The sequence below is a fragment of the Pleurodeles waltl genome, chromosome 2_2 (genome assembly GCF_031143425.1).
Source record: "Pleurodeles waltl isolate 20211129_DDA chromosome 2_2, aPleWal1.hap1.20221129, whole genome shotgun sequence".
Classification (NCBI taxonomy): Eukaryota; Metazoa; Chordata; class Amphibia; order Caudata; family Salamandridae; genus Pleurodeles; species Pleurodeles waltl.
The window spans coordinates 77315171-77341343 of NC_090439.1; positions in this window are offsets into that span (position 1 = coordinate 77315171).

Sequence of the window (26173 nt, forward strand, 5' to 3'; positions counted from 1 at the left end):
CCTGTCACTAGCCAGGAACAGCCTACCACCTCCGCCGGCGCTAGTGGTCAGGAGGCCCCCACAGAACGACGGGCCACCAGAACCCCACCTCCTGCTGAAGAACAACCACCCCGCAAGAGGAACCTGAGATCTCAAAGGAAGACAGAGTAGGATGCCAAGACCCCCGCCAGCCTAATATCCCCCCGGATGTCATTCCACTGTCCCACAGTGTCACCCTGTCCAACCTTGAACTGCCCCTGCTCCATCCTTCCACAGCCCGATGAACAATGCACCTGTGCGACCGAGAACTGGACTCTGCCATGGACATAACTCCACCCCCACCCATCACCGTTTTAATATCATGTACCACTATATAGCACTAAAAATAAATCACTCATTGCACAGAAATCATTCTGGAGTCAGCCTGTATTATTTACAAATGTATAACACATTACTTATCAATAATGTTCTGTTATTTATGTGTGGACAACATACCGATGTCAATAAGCATTAGTCCATGGGCTAACCAAGCAGAAGTCACGCAGTGGGTCATACAGCACTGAAAAGGGAAGGGAAAAGTAAACTTCAGTTTAAAAGAACTGGGGGGAAATACACAAAGTAAAGATGCAGGGGGCATTCAGTAAATGTTAAATGGCGTGGGTGATTCCTACCTGTGTGCTACTGAAAATACTGTTGGATAACTCTGTCCCTGTTGTCTGGGTCGTCCTCTTCATCTTCCTCCTCTTCACTCTCCGCAGGCTCCACAGCTGCTTCAACACCACCATCTGGACCATCCTCCTGCAGGAAGGGCACCTGACGTCGCAATGCCAGATTGTGAAGCATACAGCAGGCCACGATGATCTGGCACACCTTCTTTGGTGAGTACATCAGGGATCCCCCTGTCATATGCAGGCACCTAAACCTGGCCTTCAGGAGGCCAAAGGTTCTTTCAATGATCCTCCTAGTTCACCCATGGGCATCATTGTACCGTTCCTCTGCCCTGGTCTGGGGATTCCTCACTGGGGTCAATAGCCAAGGCAGGTTGGGGTAACCAGAGTCACCAATTAGCCACACACGTTGTCTCTGTAGCTGTTCCATCACATAAGGGATGCTGCTATTTCGCATCACATACGCGTCATGCACTGACCCAGGGAACTTGGCATTCACATGAGAGATGTACTGGTCAGCCAAACAGACCACCTGGACGTTCATCGAATGGTAACTTTTCCTGTTTCTGTACACCTGCTCATCGTCTTTTGGGGGTACTAAAGCCACATGGGTCCCATCAATGGCACCAATTATGTTGGGGATATGTCCAAGGGCATAAAAATCACCCTTCACAGTGGCCAAATCAACCTCCTCAGGGAATACGATGTAGCGCCGCATGTGTTTCGTCAGGGCAGAAAACACTCTAGACAAGATTTTTGAAAACATAGGCTGAGACATTCCAGATGACATGGCCACTGTTGTCTGGAATGAGCCACTTGCCAAAAAATGGAGGACTGACAGGACCTGCTCTAGAGGGGGAATTCCTGTAGGTTGGCGGATGGGGGACATCAGGTCTGGCTCCAGCTGGGCACACAGTTCATGTATAGTGGCTCGGTCAAGTCGGTATCGTAGTATGATGTGGCGTTCTTCCATTGTCGACAGGTCCACCAGCGGTCGGTACACGCGAGGATTCATCCTTCTCCTTGCAAGTCCCAGCGGACGGTGCCTAGGAAGGACAACATGGCGCACAGAGTCAAGCAAATCACAGGTACGTTCACCACTGCATGCATAGCACACGATTATCTATGTATTGAAAGGCGTGTATGTGTGGCAATGCAAGGCCTGTGTGACGCAGTACAAATAATGCCATGTGGGCCCTTGAAATGGCGGCTGCCTGACCTGTGAAGTGGGACAATGGGATGTGAGGTCAATGCGCTGGCGTGGCACACCGTGGCGGTAGGCGGTCGAAGACCGCTATACGAAGCCGCATTGGCTAACATTGAGGCCTATGGGTTTCAGGAGCCAATGACGAGGTGCGCCGGCGGTCGCCGCGGGCGTGACCGCCATTTTCTATCTGCTTAATCACTCGAGACCTGATCATCCACAGGAGAGGACCTATACTGCAAGTGCTGCTGTGACCTCGGTCTGGAAGTGATAATGGCTGCTGCGACTGGGGAAAGCGCCCCTGCCTTCACGTCTGAGGAGTTGGACAAACTTGTGGATGGGGTCCTCCCCCAGTATGCGTTACTCTACGGTCCTCCAGACCAACAGGTAAGTACACTGGGTGCACATTGAATGGGCTATGCCTGTGTGGAGTGGGGTGGATGCTAAGTTGGTGGGGTGGGGGGCGAATGAGGAGTGCAACGCACGACAGATGAGAGCATGTGCCATATGGCAAGGTTGGGGAGGGGGGACCAATCGCATCTAACATGCAGAAAAATGATGATTTTTCCTTCCCACCCTGTACATGTCAAATAGGTCAGCGCCCATCAGAAAGTGGACATTTGGCGTGCCATCGCCAAGGAAGTCCGGGCCCTGGGGGTCCACGTCAGACGGGGCACCCACTGCCGCAAGAGGTGGGAGGACATCCGCCGCGGGACCAGGAAGACCGCCGAGTCACTGCTGGGGATGGCCTCCCAACCTACCCTGACCCCCCTGATGTCCCGGATCCTGGCGGTGGCCTACCCTGATTTGGATGGGCGCTTGAGGACATCACAGCAGACACAAGGGGGTGAGTATCAGCACATTCTGCTATCTCTCTGCGCAGTGGAGGCGTCTGGGTGGGGGAGGAGGGTTGGGGGTGACATTAGGCCAGGGCGCTTTCTGTAGTGTAGTCCTCTCCTTTAGGCATGGCCCTGTGGTCCCGGCCCCCACCTCTGTAGGGTGACAAGTACAGCTATCGATGGTCCAGCATCACACATGTGCGCCTTTGTCGTCTCTAGACCTGTTGTCCTAGTCAGAAGTACTGAGTAGTGTACCCCGAATGCGCGGCTTAGTGCATGAGGCTCCTGTGTCTGTCCTCTCCGCCAACGGTGTTGACATTGCATGCACTCAACCTGGTCTTCATTTTTCTCCCCCCACCCTTCTTCTTCGTCTTCTTGTGCATCTGTGCATTAGCATCATCAGGCGGAGGAGAATTGGCATCGGAGCACGAGGGAGCTGCAAGACACAAGGCCCCGGTGGGACCAGGAACAGACACCGAGGGCACCAGTGATCCGGAGGGCGAGGGGAGTACCACAACGGGGACCAGTGGTGACACCAGCGACAGCGACACGTCCTCGGATGGGAGCTCCCTAGCGGTGGCGGCAACATCCGGGCCCCCCGCCTCTACAGGTACAGCCGCCACCCAGCGCACCAGCCCCGCCCTCCCAGCAGCCCCTCAGCCTACGCTCCGTGCCCGCTTGCCCAGGAAGGCGGGCGTCTCCTTCGCCCCAGGCACCTCAGCCCCTGCCCCTGTTACCCCTGCTGCCCTCAGTGAGGAGGTCATTGACCTCCTCAGGACACTCATTGTTGGGCAGACTACCCTTTTGAATGCCATCCAGGGGGTAGAAAGGGAGGTGCATCGGAGCAATGCCTACCTGGAGGGCATTCATTCGGGTCAGGCTGCCCATCAACGATCGTTCAATGCTCTGGCCTCAGCACTGACGGCAGCCATTGTCCCTGTTTCCAGCCTCCCTCTTCTGACTGCCTCCAGCTTGTCTCTGTCTCCTGTTCCTCAGCCTATCCCATCCACACCATCAGACCAGCCTGCACACACCTCAACACCCAAGGGCAGCTCATCCAGACACAAGCACCACAGAACCCACAAGCATTCACGCAAGCAACACCCAGATGCAGACATTCCAACAGTCACTACCACCTCTGTGTCCCCCTCCTCCTCGTCTCCCTCCTCCCTCCCTGTGACGTCTACACTCACACCTGCGTGCACACCACCATCAGCCAGTGCTTCCATCACCAGCACACCCTCCAGTCCAGTCCGCACACGTGCAGTCACCACCCCCACTACCATTTACACGTCCCCTGTGTCCTCTCCCACTGTGTCTGTCACCCCCTCTTCCAAGACACACAAACGCAGGCAGCCACCCACCCAACAGCCATCCACCTCACGACAGCCTCCAGCACAAGCACCTGCACCCAAAGACAGCACACCTGACTCTCCTACAACCACATCCTCTTCCTCCACTTCCATCACCACTTCTCCTACCTTTTACCTTGGTCCTAAGAAAGTTTTCCTTGCTAATCTTGACCTCTTTCCCTCCACTGACCCACCCCCTCCATCTGCAAAGAGTCCCAAGAGCACCTCAGCCACCACCAGCCCAGCTTCGAGTGTCACTGTGGTGCATGGGTTCTGGAGCCCACCCTTTGCCAGCAGTGACACTTCAATCAGCAGCAAGGGGACAGCCAGCCCCCCACCAGGCAAGAAGACCAGGAAGCTAAAGGGCCGCCGTGAGAGGACTGACACGGCTGCCCCCAAGGAGCAAAGTTCGCCCACTTCACCAGCCACAACATCTAGGGGAGGCAAGGGCCCGAGAGCCCCATCTAAGGAGCGAAAGGGCAGCACGGCGGAAAAGTCAGCCAGCTGGAGCGCGGAGCAGGAGGGGCCCACAAGCCCCATCCCGGGTGTTAGGAAGGACACCAAAGGGCCCAGGACTCCGTCACCGAAGGGTCCAGCAACAGCACGGTCGGAGGGCGACTGAGCAGGGAGTCCAGGCCAGGTCTGGCTCCCTTGACCTACTGGACGAGCACCGCTGAACAGGGCCCCGCCGTGGAGAGGAGCACCGCTGAACAGGGCCCCGCCGTGCAGAAGAGCACCGCTGAACAGGGCCCCGCCGTGGAGAGGAGCACCGCTGAACAGGGCCCCGCCGTCTCAAGCACCGCTGAACAGGGCCCCGCCGTGCAGAAGAGCACCGCTGAACAGGGCCCCGCCGTGCAGAAGAGCACCGCTGAACAGGGCCCCACCGTGCAGAAGAGCACCGCTGAACAGGGCCCCGCCGTGGAGAGGAGCACCGCTGAACAGGGCCCCGCCGTCTCAAGCACCGCTGAACAGGGCCCCGCCGTGCAGAAGAGCACCGCTGAACAGGGCCCCGCCATGCAGAAGAGCACCGCTGAACAGGGCCCGCCGTGGAGAGGAGCACCGCTGAACAGGGCCCGCCGTCTCAAGCACCGCTGAACAGGGCCCCGCCGTCTCAAGCACCGCTGAACAGGGCCCCGCCGTCTCAAGCACCGCTCCGCTGGGCCCCGCCGTGTCAAGCACCGCTCCGCTGGGCCCCGCCGTCTCAAGCACCGCTCCGCTGGGCCCGACCGTCTCAAGCACCGCTCCGCTGGGCCCTTCCTGTCAAGAACCGCTCCGCTGGGCCCTTCCTGTCAAGCACCGCTCTGCTGGGCCCCGCCGTCTCAAGCACCGCTCCGCTGGGCCCCTTCCTGTCAAGCACCGCTCCGCTGGGCCCTTCCTGTCAAGCACCGCTCCGCTGGGCCCTTCCTGTCAAGCACCGCTCCGCTGGGCCCCGCCGTCTCAAGCACCGCTCTGCTGGGCCCCTTCCTGTCAAGCACCGCTCCGCTGGGCCCTTCCTGTCAAGCACCGATCCGCTGGGCCCCGCCGTCTCAAGCACCGCTCTGCTGGGCCCCGCCGTCTCAAGCACCGCTCCGCTGGGCCCCTTCCTGTCAAGCACCGCTCCGCTGGGCCCCGCCGTGTCAAGCACCGCTCCGCTGGGCCCCGCCGTCTCAAGCACCGCTCCGCTGGGCCCCTTCCTGTCAAGCACCGCTCCGCTGGGCCCTTCCTGTCAAGCACCGCTCCGCTGGGCCCCGCCGTCTCAAGCACCGCTCCGCTGGGCCCGCCGTCTCAAGCACCGCTCCGCTGGGCCCTTTCTGTCAAGCACCGCTCCGCTGGGCCCCGCCGTGTCAAGCACCGCTCCGCTGGGCCCTTCCTGTCAAGCACCGCTCCGCTGGGCCCCGCCGTCTCAAGCACCGCTCCGCTGGGCCCCGCCGTCTCAAGCAACGCTCCGCTGGGCCCTTCCTGTCAAGCACCGTTCCGCTGGGCCCCGCCGTCTCAAGCACCGCTCCGCTGGGCCCTTCCTGTCAAGCACCGCTCCGCTGGGCCCCGCCGTCTCAAGCACCGCTCCGCTGGGCCCTTCCTGTCAAGCACCGCTCCGTTGGGCCCCGCCGTCTCAAGCACCGCTCCGCTGGGCCCTTCCTGTCAAGCACCGCTCCGCTGGGCCCCGCCGGGCCCCGCCGTCTCAAGCACTGCTCCGCTGGGCCCCGCCATCTCAAGCACCGCTCCGCTGGGCCCCGCCATGTCAAGCACCGCTCCGCTGGGCCCTTCCTGTCAAGCACCGCTCCGCTGGGCCCCGCCGTCTCAAGCACCGCTCCGCTGGGCCCCACAGTCTCAAGCACCGCTCCGCTGGGACCCGCCATGTCAAGCACCGCTCCGCTGGGCCCTTCCTGTCAAGCACCGCACCGCTGGGCCCCGCCGTCTCAAGCACTGCTCCGCTGGGCCCCGCCGTGTCAAGCACCGCTCCGCTGGGCCCTTCCTGTCAAGCACCGCTCCGCTGGGCCCCGCCGTCTCAAGCATCGCTCCGCTGGGCCCCGCCGTCTCAAGCACCGCTGAACAGGGCCCCGCCGTCTCAAGCACCACTGGCACAATGACAGTGCCGGATCTGTCTCGAGCTACTGTTCACGGTTCACTGTGCCCACCATGCCTCCTCCTTGACCGGTGGAGACTGTTATCCACCTGATGGACTGTGGCTTTGCAATCCCCAGGATGGCCGAGTGGGCAAGCCACCCACTGTAGAGACTTGAGAGACTGTGGCTTTGCACTCCCCAGGATGGCCGAGTGTCCAAGCCACCCACTGTAGAGACTTGAGAGACTGTGGCTTTGCACTCCCTAGGATGGCCGAGTGGCCAAGCCACCCACTGTAGAGACTTGAGAGACTGTGGCTTTGCACTCCCCAGGATGGACGGGTGGCCAAGCCACCCACTGTAGAGACTTGAGAGACTGTGGCTTTGCACTCCCCAGGATGGCACAGTGGGCATGGTGGCCCCTTCGTGGATCTGGCGTCGTGGAATCATGTGGCTGTGGTGCCCCCCCCCTTCCCTTCCCCCAGAGGTGCCTGTGGTTTTTTCATCAGATGCCCCTGCAGTGTTCTCTCCAAAGGACTCAGGTCTCCTGTGTGGGCTTTGCCCTTGTGTTGCTACACTTTGGCCCACGGACACTTGGAATCTCGTTAGATGTGCAGGACTTATTGCCTCGGTTTATCGTATGCACTGGATATTGAATTGGTATATTTGAATTGTTATTGCTATTTGACCGTGACTTATCAGTGGTTTTTATTTCCCATAAATTTCGAGTCACAATTTAATTATGTCCTTGTTTTTTTTACGGGGGTTTGGGTGGTTTCACTGTGACTTGTTGCTCTGCATTGGTGTGTACATGGTTTGGGGGGGTGGGTGTATCGCGTATGTGTGTGCACGTAACCTTTCGTCCTCCCCCCTCCCCTGTGTCGTAGGTGCAGTACTCACCGTTGTCGTCTGCACCGGCGTTCGTACTCGTGGTAGATGAGCAGGTAGACGAGAGCAGGTAGGATGTTTAATTCGGGTTCCATGCTGTCCTCCTTCCTCGTGGAGTGCGTAGAGGTGCGCGTTTTCCCATTCGTAGTCTGTTTCCACCGTGTTTTTATCGGCGGTGCTCCCGCCCCGGAAAAGGTGGCGGATTGGCCGGTCATGATTGTGTGGGCGGTACATTGTCTGCCGCCTGTCTGTTGGCGGTGACCGCCGCGCTGTTTGTCGGTCCCGCCGTGGCGGTCGGAGTGTTAATGTGGCGGGCTGTGTTGGCGGTTCTCGCCAGGGTCAGAATTCCATTTTTTGGACCGCCGGCCTGTTGGCGGGTTGGCCGCCGCTTTATCACCGACCGCCAGGGTTAGAATCACCCCCAGAGTGTCAGAACAAGAGAGCAGGGATATGGGGCCACAGATCTACACACAAGGTTCCTACATGATGAACGGAAATGCTGGTCTCATCCCCTACAATTCGCTGAGTATTTAAAAAATGTAGAATACATGTATGCTTCACCCAGTACATAGTGCAGGAATGGCTGGGAAACAGATCTCGGGCAATATCATCAGCTTGGAGTACCAGTGCTCAGTTTAGCATGATTGATATAAAATGTTGTCAGATGTGCCACAATGCCCAACATTCCTGCACAGGACCCAAACATTGACAGTTGAATTACCACACCTACCTGTCCAATACAAAATTAACATAGTCACCTTGACCGTGGTGGGTACAGTGGATGGCAGATGCATTGACAAGTAGATGCGTTGTAGCTGCCAATGTGACAGCTCAGTTGTAAACAAGTGATGAACATGTCAAGAGAGGGATTTAGAGGCAGGACGGAATCCCTAGGCCAACACACAATATTCACTGTTTACACATGGGAAGACCCTGAGACACAAGCATATGACACATGAAGTAAGGGAGTAGCCAAATATTTTTAATAGCAATGAAACTAAACTAATAAGAATGAAGAAAGCCTATCCTAGCCCAACCTAACCTTCCTAACCATACTTAACCAACACCTCACCCTAACTACCCTATGATAAACTTACCTAACACATTTAACAACACACTCTAACATTGTCCACCCCCCTTATGTTACGAGACACATGCAGGACAACATATACTAAACTACACATATATTAACTATATCTAAACAAATATATATTTTATGAGTATGTTTTATTTATATAGTTATTTATTTAAACACATATATGCCCCAACATTATCCCCCACCCATCCACCCACCCATGAAGTAACATGTACAAAGTAGAAAACCCACCCCCAAACCCACTTATCCTAACTAAACTACATACCTACTCTTACCTAACACTAACCCCCTAAAACCAATTATAAAACATTTTTAAAAAATGAGGAGGGAGGGGACAGAACTGGGGGTGAGAGTTACAAGGCCAATCACAGCTTTGCCCTCTTGAGTTATTTTTTTATGTACTTCAGTTTTTTGGTATTTGCTGCCACCTCCTTCTCCAAACTGTTCAACCTTTTCAGAACTAGTGTCACGTCCCTCTGCAGATCTTGGATAATTTTCTGGTCCATGGCATCAGATGGTGTGGGCTGTGGAACTGAGGTGGAAGGTGTTGCAGCTGAGGCTGTAGTTGTGATGGCAACTGTGCCCCCTGCACAGCTGTGGAGCTTGGTCTCTGCTATGCGGCCACTGCCAGTATAGGGCCCCCTTGGGTGAATGCCCGCAATTCCCTGGTAGATCTCTCTGTGCGATAGCGGCGGGCCATCCTCTGGAACCCAGAGTCCACTGCCAGAGTATATCTATGGCGGACTGCCCTCTTCTGGAATGCTCACAGTTCCTCATTGCTCATGTTGGCAGCTGTTAAATTGAGACAGGCAACCATCAGTGTCAGCATTGTGTGGAGTATGTACAGATTGTTGGCTTACACTCTACATCTAATTACACATGCACTCCAACTCAGGAAGACAATAGCCCTGAGAAATGCAACAACAACGCTGCCTTAGCATCATTTCATTGACACCAAAGCAATGCACAACAAGATTAGGAACCAAACCAAATGAGGTGTGCATTGCTTTTGTGCTAAATGTAATGATGCAAATGCAGTGTAAACGTCACATAGATCAAGCCCAAATGTTCTCATCATCAGTGTGAATTTTCAACCATACATCACCAGTAACCCGAATATGTTTTTGTGAGGATGGGATGCAGTTGGTAACCATAAGGGGGTCAGTGCTGATAGGTACACATGCAAGTCTGATCACTATGACTGTCACCTACACTGTGAGCATCACATCTACCTACAAATTTGCTATTCCTCTCGCACTGTGGCTAAGGGGGGATGGCCATGCAATCCATCATCTCAACTGTCCTGGTCATCCACGAAGGCATGCCCACTCATACATGGAGCCAGGGAGTGGACCATTCGTTAGGAGGGCTGACAACTAGGAAGCTGGTATCCATAGGTCTATCACATTTACATTCATGTGTCCAGATGTAGATACCCATCAATACCTGATCTTCCAATACAATTCCTTTCACACCCATATCTATGCCAGCACACATCTGGCCTTGACCAACATGCACGCCTATTACATTTCACATAAGTGTTACATACATGGAGTGCAAAATATGAAGCACCATGCTGGGGGACAATTGCCCACCCAGTCCTCCATGTACATTTCAATACATGGATCCACCAAATTTGGCTCAAAATGGTGCATCCCTGTGTTGTGAGAATGACGGAGTGCCCCAGTGCCAATGTTCTCACAGAGTTGACTTTCTTAGTCACCTATGGCCCTACATGTGGCTTGTCATCACCTTGTTTACATAATGCTGCCAATTGAGCACCATAAGCCTCACAATATATGAACCTCTGCTCGTGCATGGGGAACCTTTGAATGGGACACAATGTCACCATCCAGCCTACATTGATATCTGATCATTTCAAAGCTTATCAAATCTAGCATTGTGTGCAACACACATGACACAGTCACACCAAACCCTGAATTACTTAACAGGGCACACATCATCACACTAACTGGATACATCTGGGTCCTCGAATCTTGCCATTTCGCCGATGGTGTAGGGGGCAGGTCCACATGTAAGATATGAATGGAAAACCATGCTAAGTGTCATATCACTGTCACTACTAGTGGACAACAAATTACAGTGTGTATCATTTTAGAGAAGTGAGCTAGTTATCCTAGTGTAAAACAGTGCAACAGACACACCACTACAAGCTCACAATGATACTGACACTCAGGTGAGTGAGAGCCACACATCTGTACACTTACACTGGGCCTGAGACCCATGTAATGCTTTACCCTGCAACAACCATATGTGGCCAATCCATAGAGGATGGAACTCCATGGTATGAGGGGGAGTTGTGTAACAAATATATGACACTACCCTTGTACGTGGCAAGTCAATAGTCTCAGGTCTTCAAGCTTGTCCTACAAGGCACCCAGAGGCACTTTGTGATGGACATGCAGCTCAATTATTACTTCGCAATGATCATGCGTTGAGTAATCCATGACTTATGTGGCAAAGTTTTCTGATGGTATCAAATGCCCCAATTACATTGCCCCCTAAGGCGGATAAGCCCCCTTTGCTAACATAATGGCAGAGATCATTTGTTTAAAATGATGACAATGTAGAGATATACATGCATTGCCCTACCTTTTGACACAATTCAGGTAAATATGGTAGTCTGATGGTGTCTTGGCGTATCATACATGACACTATGCTGGGGCACAGGTGTCACAATGGCCCCTGAAATGTGTGACTTAGTGATGATTGTGCATGACTCACCAGACATCTGACCTTCATTGGTATAATAGTAGGACATGTGAACTTCATGTCAAGACTGGCGCTGTTACACTTCATTCTGATTGCATGCAACCTGTCCACAAGCATTACATGCAGCACTCCAACACATCTGCTACTGTAATTCAAGAGTGGTAAACAGTAAATAGTATGCCAATGGGAGATTCATCAACAGGGCCACTGATCTCCACAACAAGATGATCAAGCAGATCCTGATCCCTGGCCACCAGATCTGTCTAGCCATGCTTCAGCTGGTACTCATCCCTGGTGCTCCAAAATACCCTCTTCAGGTGGTGGAGCACCTTGCCCCATCCCAGCTGCCATGCCTCGTTCTGGTAACTCTGTATTACCCGGCCCCCCATCTCCAACATCAAAATCAGGTAGTGGGCTACCAGCAACACAGAGCCACCCAACTCCTCTTCTCCCAACCTGGTCAACCTTCCCCTATCACACATATTATTACATTACAGGTAGACCACAAAGATTTAAATAAAAAAATAAAATGAATATAAAGGAAACTTAAGACTAATAACTAATCCCAACTATCCCAACTTAACAACTATCCCGGACAGGCACCACACAGTACAAGTACAATTATACACTAAAAACACACAAATTTACAAACACTGGGACAAAGTACAGACAGTAATTGAAAAAAACACGACAGGAGGGGCACCACAAGATACAAAACGCAGGATAATCACTCTACCAACTCCAGAACATAACCACACAGTTCAAAGAGGCATAGTCCGTGAAGAGATAGTGAAAGTACACCCACTGTACCATGCTTGTAAACAGGATTTCCTATTGCAACACTTCCTGTCCCTGTGTGTCACGTTTTCAGTTATGCGTGTATTTATATGATGCATGTGATATTTTTTGTGGGTATTTTATATGCATTACGTAGGTGTGTCATTTTTATTGACGCATTACCATTAAGCATCGAATTCACTGAAAAACAGCATTCAGAAGAGTGCGAAGTTGGAATTCACGCTAAGGGCCCATGTGTCATATACTTTGCTTTGGGGATGTTTTAGATGGATTTACGATTTTTTTTTTTACTCAATTCCTGATTACGTGTTTTTGTTCCATTGTCTATTGATGCACCCTGTATCAACATACAAATGATGTGGGCTGTGCAGCAGTGTGGCTTATTGTGTATGGCCACATGTGGTAGTCCATGCAACAATGTGATGAGGGTGTAATTGGTCTGATACATGGATGAGTGTTTTACAGAGTCAACAGCATGCAAATAGTTGGACGTCTTTCATATGTATGCATATGTGACAACAGTGTATCCACATAGGTAGGGCAGTCAGTACAATGCAATAGTTCTGGTTTGGGATTGTGAATTGTGTTTACTTAAATGATGTGTGAAGTTGTCTTATGACATGCACAGCTCAGGCATTGTTGATGATGGCTGAACAATGTTACCTAGGAAATGTTAACCGACAACTATCTTGTCTTATGACATGTACATCTTACTGTGTATGACACACTCTGCCTACATTCCACCCAAAATATGTTCTGACCACAAATGTTTGATCAAACTCATTACACTTAGCAATGGTTGTTGTTTTTGTGTGGTGGACCTGCAGCCCTAGCTGCATATGTTCTCATTCATACTGATATGCATTCCACAGACGTGTCCATGCAAAGTGTGAGGTCATATGTACTCTGTGTCAGGATTGGGCCCCATGGCAGTGGCAGGACTGATTACCGTGGATGTACTGTGCAGGCCCAACTTATTCCATTTCTTTTCATACCTGGCTAATCATGATGGCCATTGTTACCAATGATGTCCCCCCTTGCCACACATGCTCTATGCAGCCATTGCAACTCTCACACTGAGTTGTAACAGTGTTCTGTTCCAACATTGCTGTTTTTTCAAATTTTTGACATCCATTACCTCATGTATGGAGCCCTTGCTTACCTCCTGTTTGGCCATGTTGTAGTTGTGTGTGATGAGCTATTGATTAACAAGTTGGCAACGTGGATGTAATTCATATGTTGTGGTCCATAGATTGTGTCCTTCAGTTGTCACATTAAAGTGATGAGGCTATTTGTGATGTATGTGATGGTAGCAGTACAACCTTACGCATCACATGTGATGTTGCAACAGTACTTTTCAGATAAGTACTTGTAACATGCTCCCTGAGGTTAGACTCACAGTCCTAAGGTATATGTTGTGGAGATTGAAGATACCAAAGCAGGATTGTTTGAACAAGTAAGGTGTTTATTTACAAAATGTACAAGGTGAGTTAAGTGATTTTTCAGTGAAGAAGTTACCAACTATGTGCAGTCTGCAACATATCCCAGCAGCTGTGCTGTGCTGCTCCCACTCATTGTCTTCACCACCATCCTCCTCCTGCTCCTCATGCAGGTCATCAACCTGCTCATACAAGGGGACGTTCATTTGCACACATATGTTGTACAGGATAGCACATGTCATTATGATCTTGCAGATAATGTGTGGGACATATAGGAGGCTGTCTCCTGTGAGGTACAGGCACCTGAATCTTGACTTCAGGGTGCCAAATGTCCTCTCCACGATATTCTGTATCTTCAGATGTCCCACATTATATGCACGCTCTGCTGCTTTGCTTGGGTTGGCAAATGGGGCCATAATCCATGGCTGTATGCCATAACCCTAATCCGCTGCAAAAGATTAGAGGAGTAAATTGTTGTTAAGGCTTGCAATAGGATTATCATGTAGCATGGCAGTTGATATTTTGAGTTGGTTGTGACTCATATGTGTTTGTGGTATGATGGGAGTTCCTGGCCTTGTGTAAGGTCTTCTCATCACTCTGTTGTTGGACATGACAATCTTGAGTTTGGCTCAAGGACCTGGGACATCTCATTTAGATTCATAACTGATTGGTCAGTATGTATGTGCCATATGTTGTGTAGTGCACCTTTGTATCAGTGTGCTATCACTAGAGGGGACATGACACATCCTCACAACACAATGGGGTCAGTTGTGGTGGCAGCATGGTAGCACTACAGAGCCTGGACATCCCATCCATTTTGGAATTTATCATTACAGATGGTGTTCGACACTAAGGCCCATTGAAATGAGTAAGTGACAGAGCACAACACGTCTCAAACATTGGCAGCACCCGTTTGAAACATTTTGACTATGCAAAAATGCCCTATTTGTGACATGTTACTAGGCAACCATTTGTTGACCCCTGTGCCCGTAGCTAATATGCAGCCATGCACCTATACTACCAACCTTGCACCATGGTACTTGGCTAGCTGCCCTGTGAAGGTGGATGTATCTGTGCAGGAAGAGACACTGCCGTACACATATGCTGTTTTGATGGACAATTGGCTCTTTCTGTGTGTGCAGCAGTATGCAGCATGCATTGGTGGCACATTCATATGAGTTCAAAGCACAGTCTACTTCCTTATTGCAACCTGCAAACTGCGCTCCTTGGGTGGTGTTTGATGTTGGCACTGCCTCAGGTTTTAGGTGACACCTACATCTGAGTCAGCATCATCATGCTATGTGTTGGAAAATGGGTTATTGGTAAGGGCAGGTAGGTACCTACACCTAGCAACAAGCCACTAACCTCCACTTAGGTCAAGTTAGGTCTCAGTAAATTAACCCCAGCTCAACCCTTGGTAGCTTGGCAACGAGCGTCAAGGCTTAACTTAGGAGACAGTGTGTAAAGCATTCAAATATCACAAAACAGTAATTAAATAAAACACAGGAAACAGTTTAAAAATTCAAAACCAATTTATAAAAATAGTTTATATTTTTATCTTTAAAATGACACAAAAACGAATAAAATCGGATAAAGGGAACCGGAGATATGAATTTTTAAAGAATTATTATTTTTCTATCGCTTAGAAACAAAAATCGGGTCATCTGGTTGCACCTCGACTGGGGCAAAGTCAAAGTTTCAGGCCGACCGCGATGGAGCCCTGCTCGGCTACAGGTCGCGGGAGGCCTCAGTTAAAAAGTTACCTTCTGACTTAGTCTTTATTTTGAAGATTTTCTTCAGCGGGACGAACCTGCCAGTCCTATCCGACCTCCTGGAGCCCTTCTCCGGATACGCGATGCTGGATTCCTCGGTGGAGATTTTTACCTTCGGACTTAGTCGTTTTTTCGAGGTGAAAATCCTTCGACCGGGGTAAACCTGGATCTTGATCCGACGTCGATGGAGCCCTTCTCGGATACGATGGCTGGGAGGTCCCGGTCAACTTTTTACCTTCGGACTTAGTCTCTTTTTCAGAGATTTTTCTTTACCGGGACGAACCACCAAATCAGGCCGGGTCGCGGTTGAGGCAAGCCGGCTAGAATTTCAGCGGCGGGTCGGTCCCTCTATGGAGCTTTTTTACAAAAAATCTTCTCCAAACTTCTGGAGCTTCACCCAGATGTTCTTTTAAGGTTCTTTTGGGGTCCACAGCTCACCCCAAGGGTCCAGAAGTTCTGAGATGGTCCTTGGGGGGTGCGGACTACCACTCCCAGAATGCACCTGGCGCAAACTCCTTTTGGCCACTGGACAGTGGTCAGCTGGTCACTTTCTTCAGGAGTTGGTGCAGGGGACTCCGGACAGCAATTTTTCACCTGTAGCAAACAGGGAGTCCCTCCTTGAACCAGTTGAAGCCAGGCAAAGTCCTTCTTATGGTGAAGCCCAAGTGTGCAGCTGGTGCAGTCCTTCTGGGTGCAGGTTCCAGGTGCAGGCCAGGGGTCCAGCAGGGCAGTCCTTCTTCTCCTTTAGTTCTTTTCTTGTCGAAATCTGGTGGGGATCTGAGGTGTGGGTGCAGGTCTGCCAGTTTTATCCTTGCTCCTGGGTGAAAAGCAGGGGGGTCCTGGTTCTCCAATCAGGTACAGGGTCGTCCCCCTGTGATGACCACTTCCTGGGAAGTGTGGCAAAAATCCATCCCAGTGGGCAACATTCTCTAAAAATCCAACATGGCCGAATCTGATTTTTGGAGGTTACATCTGGCTGAGCCCACCCACTGGTGTGGCTAAATATCATAAACACACCCCTATCCTGCCCTCTCCTAATCTAATCAAGGAGGCACCTAGCTGTCTGGGGTTGCAGGATGTGGGGGTGTTGCTGGTTGCTCCAAATGTCCTTCTCTGCCTTTGAAGACCTGTTTGGCAGCCCTCCCCCTTCCTGCCTCACCATCTGCTGAGGGGAGATTCTCTCCCACAAGCACATTCCTTTGTGTGAAGCCAGGCCACTTCACACCTCATCAAGGCAGCTTGCCTAAGCTGCTACAGGCTGGCCAACCAGAGCACAGCAGCAAAAACAATGCAGGGCTGAAATTGGCAACTTTTTAGGTAAAGTCTATAACTCTTTACCTGAACAAGTTATATTAAATCCAACAACTGGAAGTTGTGGGATTTATTACAACAATTAATTTGATACCAAATTCTTGGTATGCATCTTTTAAGGAGACTAAAATTTAAAACAAAATCTCCCCATTCTAGCCTATGAAGGCCATTTACTTCAATGAGGGAAAAACGAATTTGGCTGTTTTTACCTCACCAGGGTTTATAAATCTATTTTTATAAAGTCCCTGCTTATAGTTACATGGCACCCAGCCCTAGGGGCACATAGGGCACACCTTAGGGGTGACTTATATGTAAAAATTAGGTAGTTTAAGGCTTTGGAACTACTTTTAATTCCAAAGTCGAATTTGCATATAACTTTAATTTAAAAGCAGCCAGCAAGGCAGGCCTGCCTTTAAAATGACACTGGGCACCTCAGCAGTGCACCTAGATGTGCACCACCTATGCTGGGGTCCCTAAACCTACATGCCCTACCATATACTAGGGACTTATAGGTAGGTTAACTTAGCCAATTATAATTAGCCTAATTTGCATAGCCATTTTACACAGAGCACTGGCCCTGGGACTGGTAAGCAGTACCCAGGGCACAGCCAAGAGTCAGTAACCTCCAGTACCTGTCCAAAAAGTGTGGGGTTGACCAGGGCAAAAAGGAGGACTTTCCTACACTGCCCCCCCCCCAGATGAAAGGTGATGGGTACTAACCTACACCCTGGTAGTCCTCATCAGCTAAGTGGAAAAACCTGGAAAGGCCATCTGCATTGGCATGGGCAGTCCCAGGTCTGTGCTCCACTGTGAAGTCCATCCCCTGTAGGGAAATGGACCACCTTAACAGTTTTGGATTCTCCCCCCTCATCTGCATCAACCATCTAAGAGGTCTGTGGTCAGTTTGTACACGGAAGTGAGTGCCAAACAAGTAAGGCCTCAACTTCTTCAGGGACCAGACCACAGCAAAGGCCTCCCTCTCAATGGCACTCCATTTTTTCTCTCTGGGGAGTAGTCGCCTGCTGATGAAGGCAACTGGGTGATCTTGGCCCTCTTCATTAACTTGTGCTAACACTGCCCCAATCCCTTCCTCTGAAGCATCTGTTTGCACTATAAACTCCTTGCTATAGTCAGGGGCCAGTAACACTGGTGCTGAGCACATAGCCTGTTTTAGGGTGTCAAAAGCTTTCTGACACTTTGGGGTCCAAATGACCTTTTTGGGCTGTTTCTTGGAGGTAAGCTCAGTCAGAGGGGCCACTATGGTCCCAAAATTCTGAACAAACCTCCGGTAGTATCCAGTCAGGCCAAGAAAGGCCCTGACTTGAGTCTGGGTTTTAGGAGCCTCCCAATCCAGGATAGTCTGGATCTTGGGCTGGAGAGGTTGTACATGGCCTCCACCAACAAGGTGGCCCAGGTACACAACTGAGCTTTGCCCTATCTGGCACTTGCTTGCCTTGATAGTCAGGCCTGCTTGAAGCAGGGCCTGAAGCACTTCCTTCAGGTGGACCAGGTGGTCCTTCCAGGTGGAACTAAATACAGCTATATCATCCAGATAAGCTGCACTGAAAGATTCCAACCCAGATAGGACTCTATTCACCAACCGTTGGAAGGTGGCAGGAGCATTTTTCATGCCAAAGGGCATCACCTTGAACTGAAAGTGGCCCTCTGGTGTGGAAAATGCTGACCTCTCCTTAGCTCCTGGACTTAAGGCAATCTGCCAATATCCTGAGGTCAGATCAAATGTGCTCAGGAATTTGGCAGCCCCCAACCTGTCAATGAGCTCATCAGCTCTAGGTATGGGGTGAGCATCAGTCCTAGTGACTACATTTAGACCTCTGTAGTCCACACAAAATCTCAATTCTTTCTTCCCACCTTGGGGATTAGGTTTGGGCACCAGTACCACTGGACTGGACCAAGGACTATCAGAGGGCTCAATTACCTTGAGCTCCAACATCTTAGCCACTTCAGCTTTGATGTTGGCCTTGACCTGGTCAGACAGCCTGTACAGCTTGTTCTTGACAGCCAAGCTGTCACCAGTGTCAACGTCATGGACACACCAATTGGTGAGTCCAGGGGTCAGGGAGAACAGACTAGCAAACTGTTCCAGAACTTGTTTGCAGTCTTTTTGTTGCTGGTCTGTCAACTTGGGAGAGAGTACCACTCCCTCCACTGACCCATCTTGTGCCTTTGAGGACAGGAGGTCTGGCAGAGGTTCACCCTCCTCCTCCTTCCCTTCATCAGTGACCATCAGCATGGTCATGTCTGCCCTGTCCTGGTGGGGTTTCATCCTGTTAACATGCAGGATCCTGTCAGGATTCCTGGGGGTGCCAAGGTCCACCAAGTAGGTGACCTCACCTTTTTCTCCAGAATTGGATAGGGCCCAGTCCATTTGGCCTGAAGTGCCCTAGGAGCCATGGGCTCCAAAACCCACACCAGCTGTCCTGGGTGATACTCAGGCATGGTAGCCTTCTGATCATGCCAGAGCTTCATGAGCTCCTGGCTGGCCTCCAGGTTTCTGCTTGCCTTCCTCATGTTCTCAGCCATGCGTGACCGCAGGCCCAGCACATAATCTAGCACATTCTCCTTGGACTCTTTGAGAGGCTTTTCCCAAGACTCTCTCACCAAGCACAATGGGCCTCTTACTGGGTGCCCAAACAGTAACTCAAAGGGGCTGAATCCAACCCCATTCTGTGGCACCTCTCTGTAGGCAAACAGCAGGCATGGGAGGAGGACATCCCATCTCCTCCTGAGTTTGTCAGACAAACCCATGATCATGCCCTTCAGGGTCTTATTAAATCTTTCCACCAGACCATTGGTCTGTGGATGATAGGGGGTGGTGAACTTATAAGTAACACCACACTCATCCCACATGGCTTTCAGATAGGCTGACATAAAGTTTGTGCCCCTATCTGAGACCACCTCCTTTGGGAACCCCACTCTGGTGAACACACCAAGTAGGGCCCTAGCCACTGTGGGAGCAGTGACTGTCCGGAGGGGTATTGCCTCAGGGTACCTGGTGGCATGGTCCACAACCACCACAATGTACCTGTTACCTGAGGCAGTTGGTGGGTCTAGGGGACCAACAATGTCAATCCCCACCCGCTCAAAGGGAGTCCCAACCACTGGCAGTGGTATCAAGGGAGTCTTTGGCTTGCCCCCTGTCTTGCCACTGGCTTGGCAGGTGACACAGGAGCTGCAAAACTCCTTGACTTTTTCTGACATTTGGGGCCAATAAAAATGGCTGACCAGCCTGTTCCAGGTCTTGGTCTGTTCCAAATGTCCAGCTAAGGGGATATCATGGCTTAAGGTAAGGAGGAATTCTCTATACTTCTGGGGGACCACTACTCTCCTGGTAGCCCCTGATTTGAGGGCTCTTGCCTCAGTGTAGAGAACTCCATCCTCCCAGTAAACCTTGTGGGTCCCACTGGTATCCCCTTGTTCTTGCCTGGCAGCAGTCTGCCTCAGGCCCTCAAGAGTGGGACACTCCCTTTGTCCCTGGCACAAATCTTCTCTGGTGGGCCCACCTGCTCCTTGCAGTTCTGCCAAGTCAGGCAGAGCTTGCAGGGGAAGTGTCCCTCCCTCAGAGGTCAGATCCTCCCCCTCAGGGTTGGATTCCTGCTGACCCTCTGTACTTGTAGGGGCTGGCAAGCCAGACCCAGTGCCCTTTCTCTTCTTCTTGGAGGCTTGGCCCATTGTTCCAGGGTCCAAGTGTCCAGCACTTCCCTGTTGTGCTGCCTGTGACCTGGTCACAGCACACACTAATTCAGGGAGGTCCAGCATCTGTGCATGGACCCTTCTCTCCACCTCTGACCATTCAGATGCTTCAAGATCATTTCCCAGCAGACACTCTACTGGGAGGGCAGGAGCTACAGCTACCTTCTTAGGGCCAGCCACACCTCCCCATTCCAGACTCACCATGGCCATGGGATGGAGTTTGGTTCTGCTATCTGCATAAGTCACTTGGTGGAAGACACCAGGTAAGACCTGTTCTGGAGAAACCAGCTTCTCTGTGACCATTGTCACACTGGCTCCTGTATCTCTCAGAGCTTCCACCTCAGTCCCATTGACTTTAGGCCTCTGCCTATACCTCTCCATGATGGGAGGTAAGGTGGCCATAGGTGCAATGTCCACCCCACCCACGGATACTAAGGTGACCTCTGTGTACCCTGATTCCAGCCCTGGGCCAACTTCCACCCCCAACCCTACACTAGCAATCCCCTGGGATTGCCCACCAGTGGGGGGCTTCTTGGAGCAGATAGCATCTCCTCTTTTGTGTCCAGGTTGATGACACTCAAAACACTTGCCGGCCTTAGCAAGCTCCTGAAACCTTCCTGCTTTAGCAGGATCATAATTCTTTCCCTGATACCCTTTCCCTTTAAAAGTGAAATGGCTCGGGGCTCCCCCACCCTGAGAAGTTTTTGGGGACTCTTGTGAGGACTCCTTGTGTTTTTTATCATCTTTCCCTTGGTTCTTCCCCTGAGAAGAACCATGTCCTCCCTTTTTCTGATCACCCCCTGGGGGTTTCTGGTTAACCCTAGTTCTTAACCAGTCATCTGCTGCCTCCCCCAGCTCTCTGGGGTTGGTCAACTTAGAGTCAACTAGATACTGGCAGAGCTTCTCTTGGACACAATTGGTTAGAAGGTGCTCCCTCATAATCAAATTGTACAGCCCCTCAAAGGTACTTACTTTGTTGCCCTGTATCCAGCCCTCCAGTGCCTTTACTGAAATGTCCACAAAGTCCACCCAGGACTGGGTGCTTTTCTTTTGGGTGTCCCTAAACTTGAGCCTATACTGCTCTGAGGTCAGACCAAACTTTTTAGTCAAGCAACTCTTCATACTGGGGTATGAGTCTGCATCCTCCCCCCTCATGGTTAGGAGCCTATCCCTCCCAGAGTTGGGAACTAACTCCCAAAGAAGTGAACCCCAGTACTGAGGCTTGACTCTCCTCATCTGGAGGGCCCTCTCAAAGGCCCCCAGCCACTTATCTATATCATCCCCCTCTACATAGGCAGGAACCACCCCTTTGGGTAATCTGGGGGAAAAAACCCCACCCAGGGACACCTCAGCTTCTTTATCGCTGCCACCATCTCTTTTCTCCTTGTTTGCCCACTTTTTCTTTTCTAGGGCCAGCTTGTCTGCTTCCAAAGCTATGTATGCTAGCTGGGCCTCCAGCTCTCTTTCCCTGATGGATGGGTTCTCTCCTCCTGAAAGAACCCCCTTCCCACCACTAGCTTTGGGTCTGCCCCTAGTGACTGTATTTACTGAGTACCGTTCTTCCTCATCCTCACTTAGGCTCAGATGCCCTTCCTCCCCTGAGTGGATAGAGCTAACATCCTCGCCTTTTTCTCCCTCCTCTGGAGCTTCCTCTGAGCCTAGCTCTTGGGCCTCAGCCCATGCTGTCAGGGATTTGATCAGGACTTGCTTCCTGAGGTCAGTGGTTGCAGGCAACCCTCTTTCAGTACACAACCCCCTAAGCTGGACTACTGTCAGTGTGGGTAGGCTAGCCAGATCAAGCTCCATGGTTCCCTGGTTTTGTGTCAACAAAAACTTTTTGCAAAAATTGGAAACAATAATTTCGAAAAATTACAAAAATTCAATAATAGAAATTAATCCAAATAAAAAATTAAAAAATAAAATATATATATATATTTTTTTTTTAAACAATTTTTGCACTAAGACAATTTAAAGGATTTTTAATTTGTTTTACTTAAAACTGTAATGTGATACTGAACACAAGTACAGGATCCCACCGCTGCCACCAAAAATGTTGGAAAATGGGTTATTGGTAAGGGCAGGTAGGTACCTACACCTAGCAACAAGCCACTAACCTCCACTTAGGTCCAGTTAGGTCTCAGTAAATTAACCCCAGCTCAACCCTTGGTAGCTTGGCAACGAGCGTCAAGGCTTAACTTAGGAGACAGTGTGTAAAGCATTCAAATATCACAAAACAGTAATTAAATAAAACACTGGAAACAGTTTAAAAATCCAAAACCAATTTATAAAAATATTTTATATTTTTATCTTTAAAATGACACAAAAACGAATAAAATCGGATAAAGGGAACCAGAGATATGAATTTTTAAAGAATTATTATTTTTCTAGCGCTTAGAAACAAAAAGCGCCAATCGGGTCATCTGGTTGCACCTCGACCGGGGCAAAGTCAAAGTTTCAGGCCGACCGCGATGGAGCCCTGCTCGGCTACAGGTCGCGGGAGGCCTCGGTTAAAAAGTTACCTTCTGACTTAGTCTTTATTTTGAAGATTTTCTTCAGCGGGACGAGCCTGCCAGTCCTATCCGACCTCCTGGAGCCCTTCTCCGGATACGCGATGCTGGATTCCTCGGTGGAGATTTTTACCTTCGGACTTAGTCGTTTTTTCGAGGTGAAAATCCTTCGACCGGGGTAAACCTGGATCTTGATCCGACGTCGATGGAGCCCTTCTCGGATACGATGGCTGGGAGGTCCCGGTCAACTTTTTACCTTCGGACTTAGTCTCTTTTTCGGAGATTTTTCTTTACCGGGACGAACCACCAAATCAGGCCGGGTCGCGGTTGAGGCAAGCCGGCTAGAATTTCCGCGGCGGGTCGGTCCCTCTATGGAGCTTTTTTACAAAAATTCTAAAATCTTCTCCAAACTTCTGGGGCTTCACCCAGATGTTCTTTTAAGGTTCTTTTGGGGTCCACAGCTCACCCCAAGGGTCCAGAAGTTCTGAGATGGTCCTTGGGTGGTGCGGACTACCACTCCCAGAATGCACCTGGCGCAAACTCCTTTTGGCCACTGGACAGTGGTCAGCTGGTCACTTTCCTCAGGAGTTGGTGCAGGGGACTCTGGACAGCAATTTTTCACCTATAGCAAACAGGGAGTCCCTCCTTGAACCAGTTGAAGCCAGGCAAAGTCCTTCTTGTGGTGAAGCCCAAGTGTGCAGCTGGTGCAGTCCTTCTGAGTGCAGGTTCCAGGTGCAGGCCAGGGGTCCAGCAGGGCAGTCCTTCTTCTCCTTTAGTTCTTTTCTTGTCGAAATCTGGTGGGGATCTGAGGTGTGGGTGCAGGTCTGCCAGTTTTATCCTTGCTCCTGGGTGAAAAGCAGGGGGGTCCTGGTTCTCCAATCAGGTACAGGGGCTTCCCCCTGTGATGACCACTTCCTGGGAAGTGTGGCAAAAATCCATCCTAGTGGGCAACATTCTCTAAAAATCCAACATGGCTGAATCTGATTTTTGGAGGTTACATCTGGCTGAGCCCACCCACTGGTGTGGCTAAAAATCATAAACACACCCCTCTCCTGCCCTCTCCTAATCTAATCAAGGGGGCACCTAGCTGTCTGGGGTTGCAGGATGTGGGGGTGTTGCTGGTTGCTCCAAATGTCCTTCTCTGCCTTTGAAGACCAGTTTGGCAGCCCTCCCCCTTCCTGCCTCACCATCTGCTGAGGGGAGATTCTCTCCCACAAGCACATTCCTTTGTTTGAAGCCAGGCCACTTCACACCTCATCAAGGCAGCTTGCCTAAGCTGCTACAGGCTGGCCAATCAGAGCACAGCAGCAAAAACAATGCAGGGCTGAAATTGGCAACTTTTTAGGTAAAGTCTATAACTCTTTACCTGAACAAGTTATATTAAATCCAACAACTGGAAGTAGTGGGATTTATTACAACAATTAATTTGATACCAAATTCTTGGTATGCATCTTTTAAGGAGACTTTAAAATTTAAAACAAAGTCTCCCCATTCTAGCCTATGAAGGCCATTTACTTCAATGAGGGAAAAACGAATTTGGCTGTTTTTACCTCACCAGGGTTTATAAATCTATTTTTATAAAGTCCCTGCTTATAGTTACATGGCACCCAGCCTTAGGGGCACATAGGGCACACCTTAGGGGTGACTTATATGTAAAAATAAGGTAGTTTAAGGCTTTGGAACTACTTTTAATTCCAAAGTCGAATTTGCATATAACTTTAATTTAAAAGCAGCCAGCAAGGCAGGCCTGCCTTTAAAATGACACTGGGCACCTCAGCAGTGCACCTAGGTGTGCACCACCTATGCTGGGGTCCCTAAACCTACATGCCCTACCATATACTACGGACTTATAGGTAGGTTAACTTAGCCAATTATAATTAGCCTAATTTGCATATCCATTTTACACAGAGCACTGGCCCTGGGACTGGTAAGCAGTACCCAGGGCACAGCCAAGAGTCAGTAACCACCAGTACCTGTCCAAAAAGTGTGGGGGTGACCAGGGCAAAAAGGAGGACTTTCCTACACAATGCATCTGTGGTGACTGACATGCAGCAACACATTGCACGCACCTTCCACGCTACATACTACATGGGAGGGTGGCCATTTTACGTGTGGCTTCAAGGCACAAACAAAATTGTCATTTGCCAAGGAGTACATATAGTGTAGGCCATGACAATGACACTGAGGGCTTTTATATAGGTCCCTTGGTGAACCTGAGTGGCAGCTAATGTTTGTGGCAGCTATCAGGTGTCCAAGGTGTATCCCATTGTTTCAGGATGATCAACATAACTACCGGTGTCCCTCCTATCTTCCAACACATGATTCAGCATTTATACTGTCAAGACATGCACAGTGCAGGCTATGGGATGGAGCTCAACTACTTAGCAAATGTGTCCCTTGGCACAGTGCATGTAAGGTCAGTGATGCCCTGTATTCTCCTACTGGGTCCCTCTATGGCATCCATTATCTGAACTGTCTAACCGTACTCTGCCCCATGGTGGGCTATTTATTGTTTATGGTACAGACATGATGGTGTTGTGGGTCAGTAGGTGGTGCATGTGTGGTGGGACTACAGTAGGAGTGGTGTCACTTCTCACAAATTTGGCACATGGTATGTGATGGTCATTGATGTTTTATTCCTATGAGTGTGAGCCAATGCATCAGGCAGATGTCTATGCACACTGCAGGTAAGTCAGATATGTGTCAATAGGATGTAGTTGGTATTGGCAGCAGTTGTCTGGCATTTGATGTTTATTCTGGTAGTGATGTGCACGGCATGATTTGAGGGATCTGTGCTTATCTGAGACTTATGTAACATGAGCATGGCGTATGCCATTGACATGGCTGTGCTATTCTTTGTTTGGTGTACTGTGTGAAGTGTACGTAGAAGGAAACCTGTGGGCACTTGTAATGGTCTGTGTAGTTCTTCTGTTAGCAAAGGGTACGTATCTGCACCTGTCCTTCTAGTTGTGTACCTTTCAAGTTGTGGTTGTTTTACGTACATGTGGGTGTATGTGTTTGTGGTGTGCACTGATTATCATGTACTACAACATGGTGCATATGAGTTGTTACCTGAACATCTGTGTTACCTTGGCCATCTGTCAATGTAGTGGTGTATGTCTTGTGTGTCCTACAGGGTTGGTGTGTTGTGAGTATATTGCCAGGTTTGATCCTGCTGTGCTGAAATATGAAGGCATCATAGACACCCCCAGAATACTTGGCCAAAATGTGTACGAATAGTCCCCGGTGGTCCACTATGCCCTGCACATTAATGTAATGTGTCTGCTTACGATTCCGGTATAAGTACTCTGTTGCTGCGGGTGGTATGAGCAG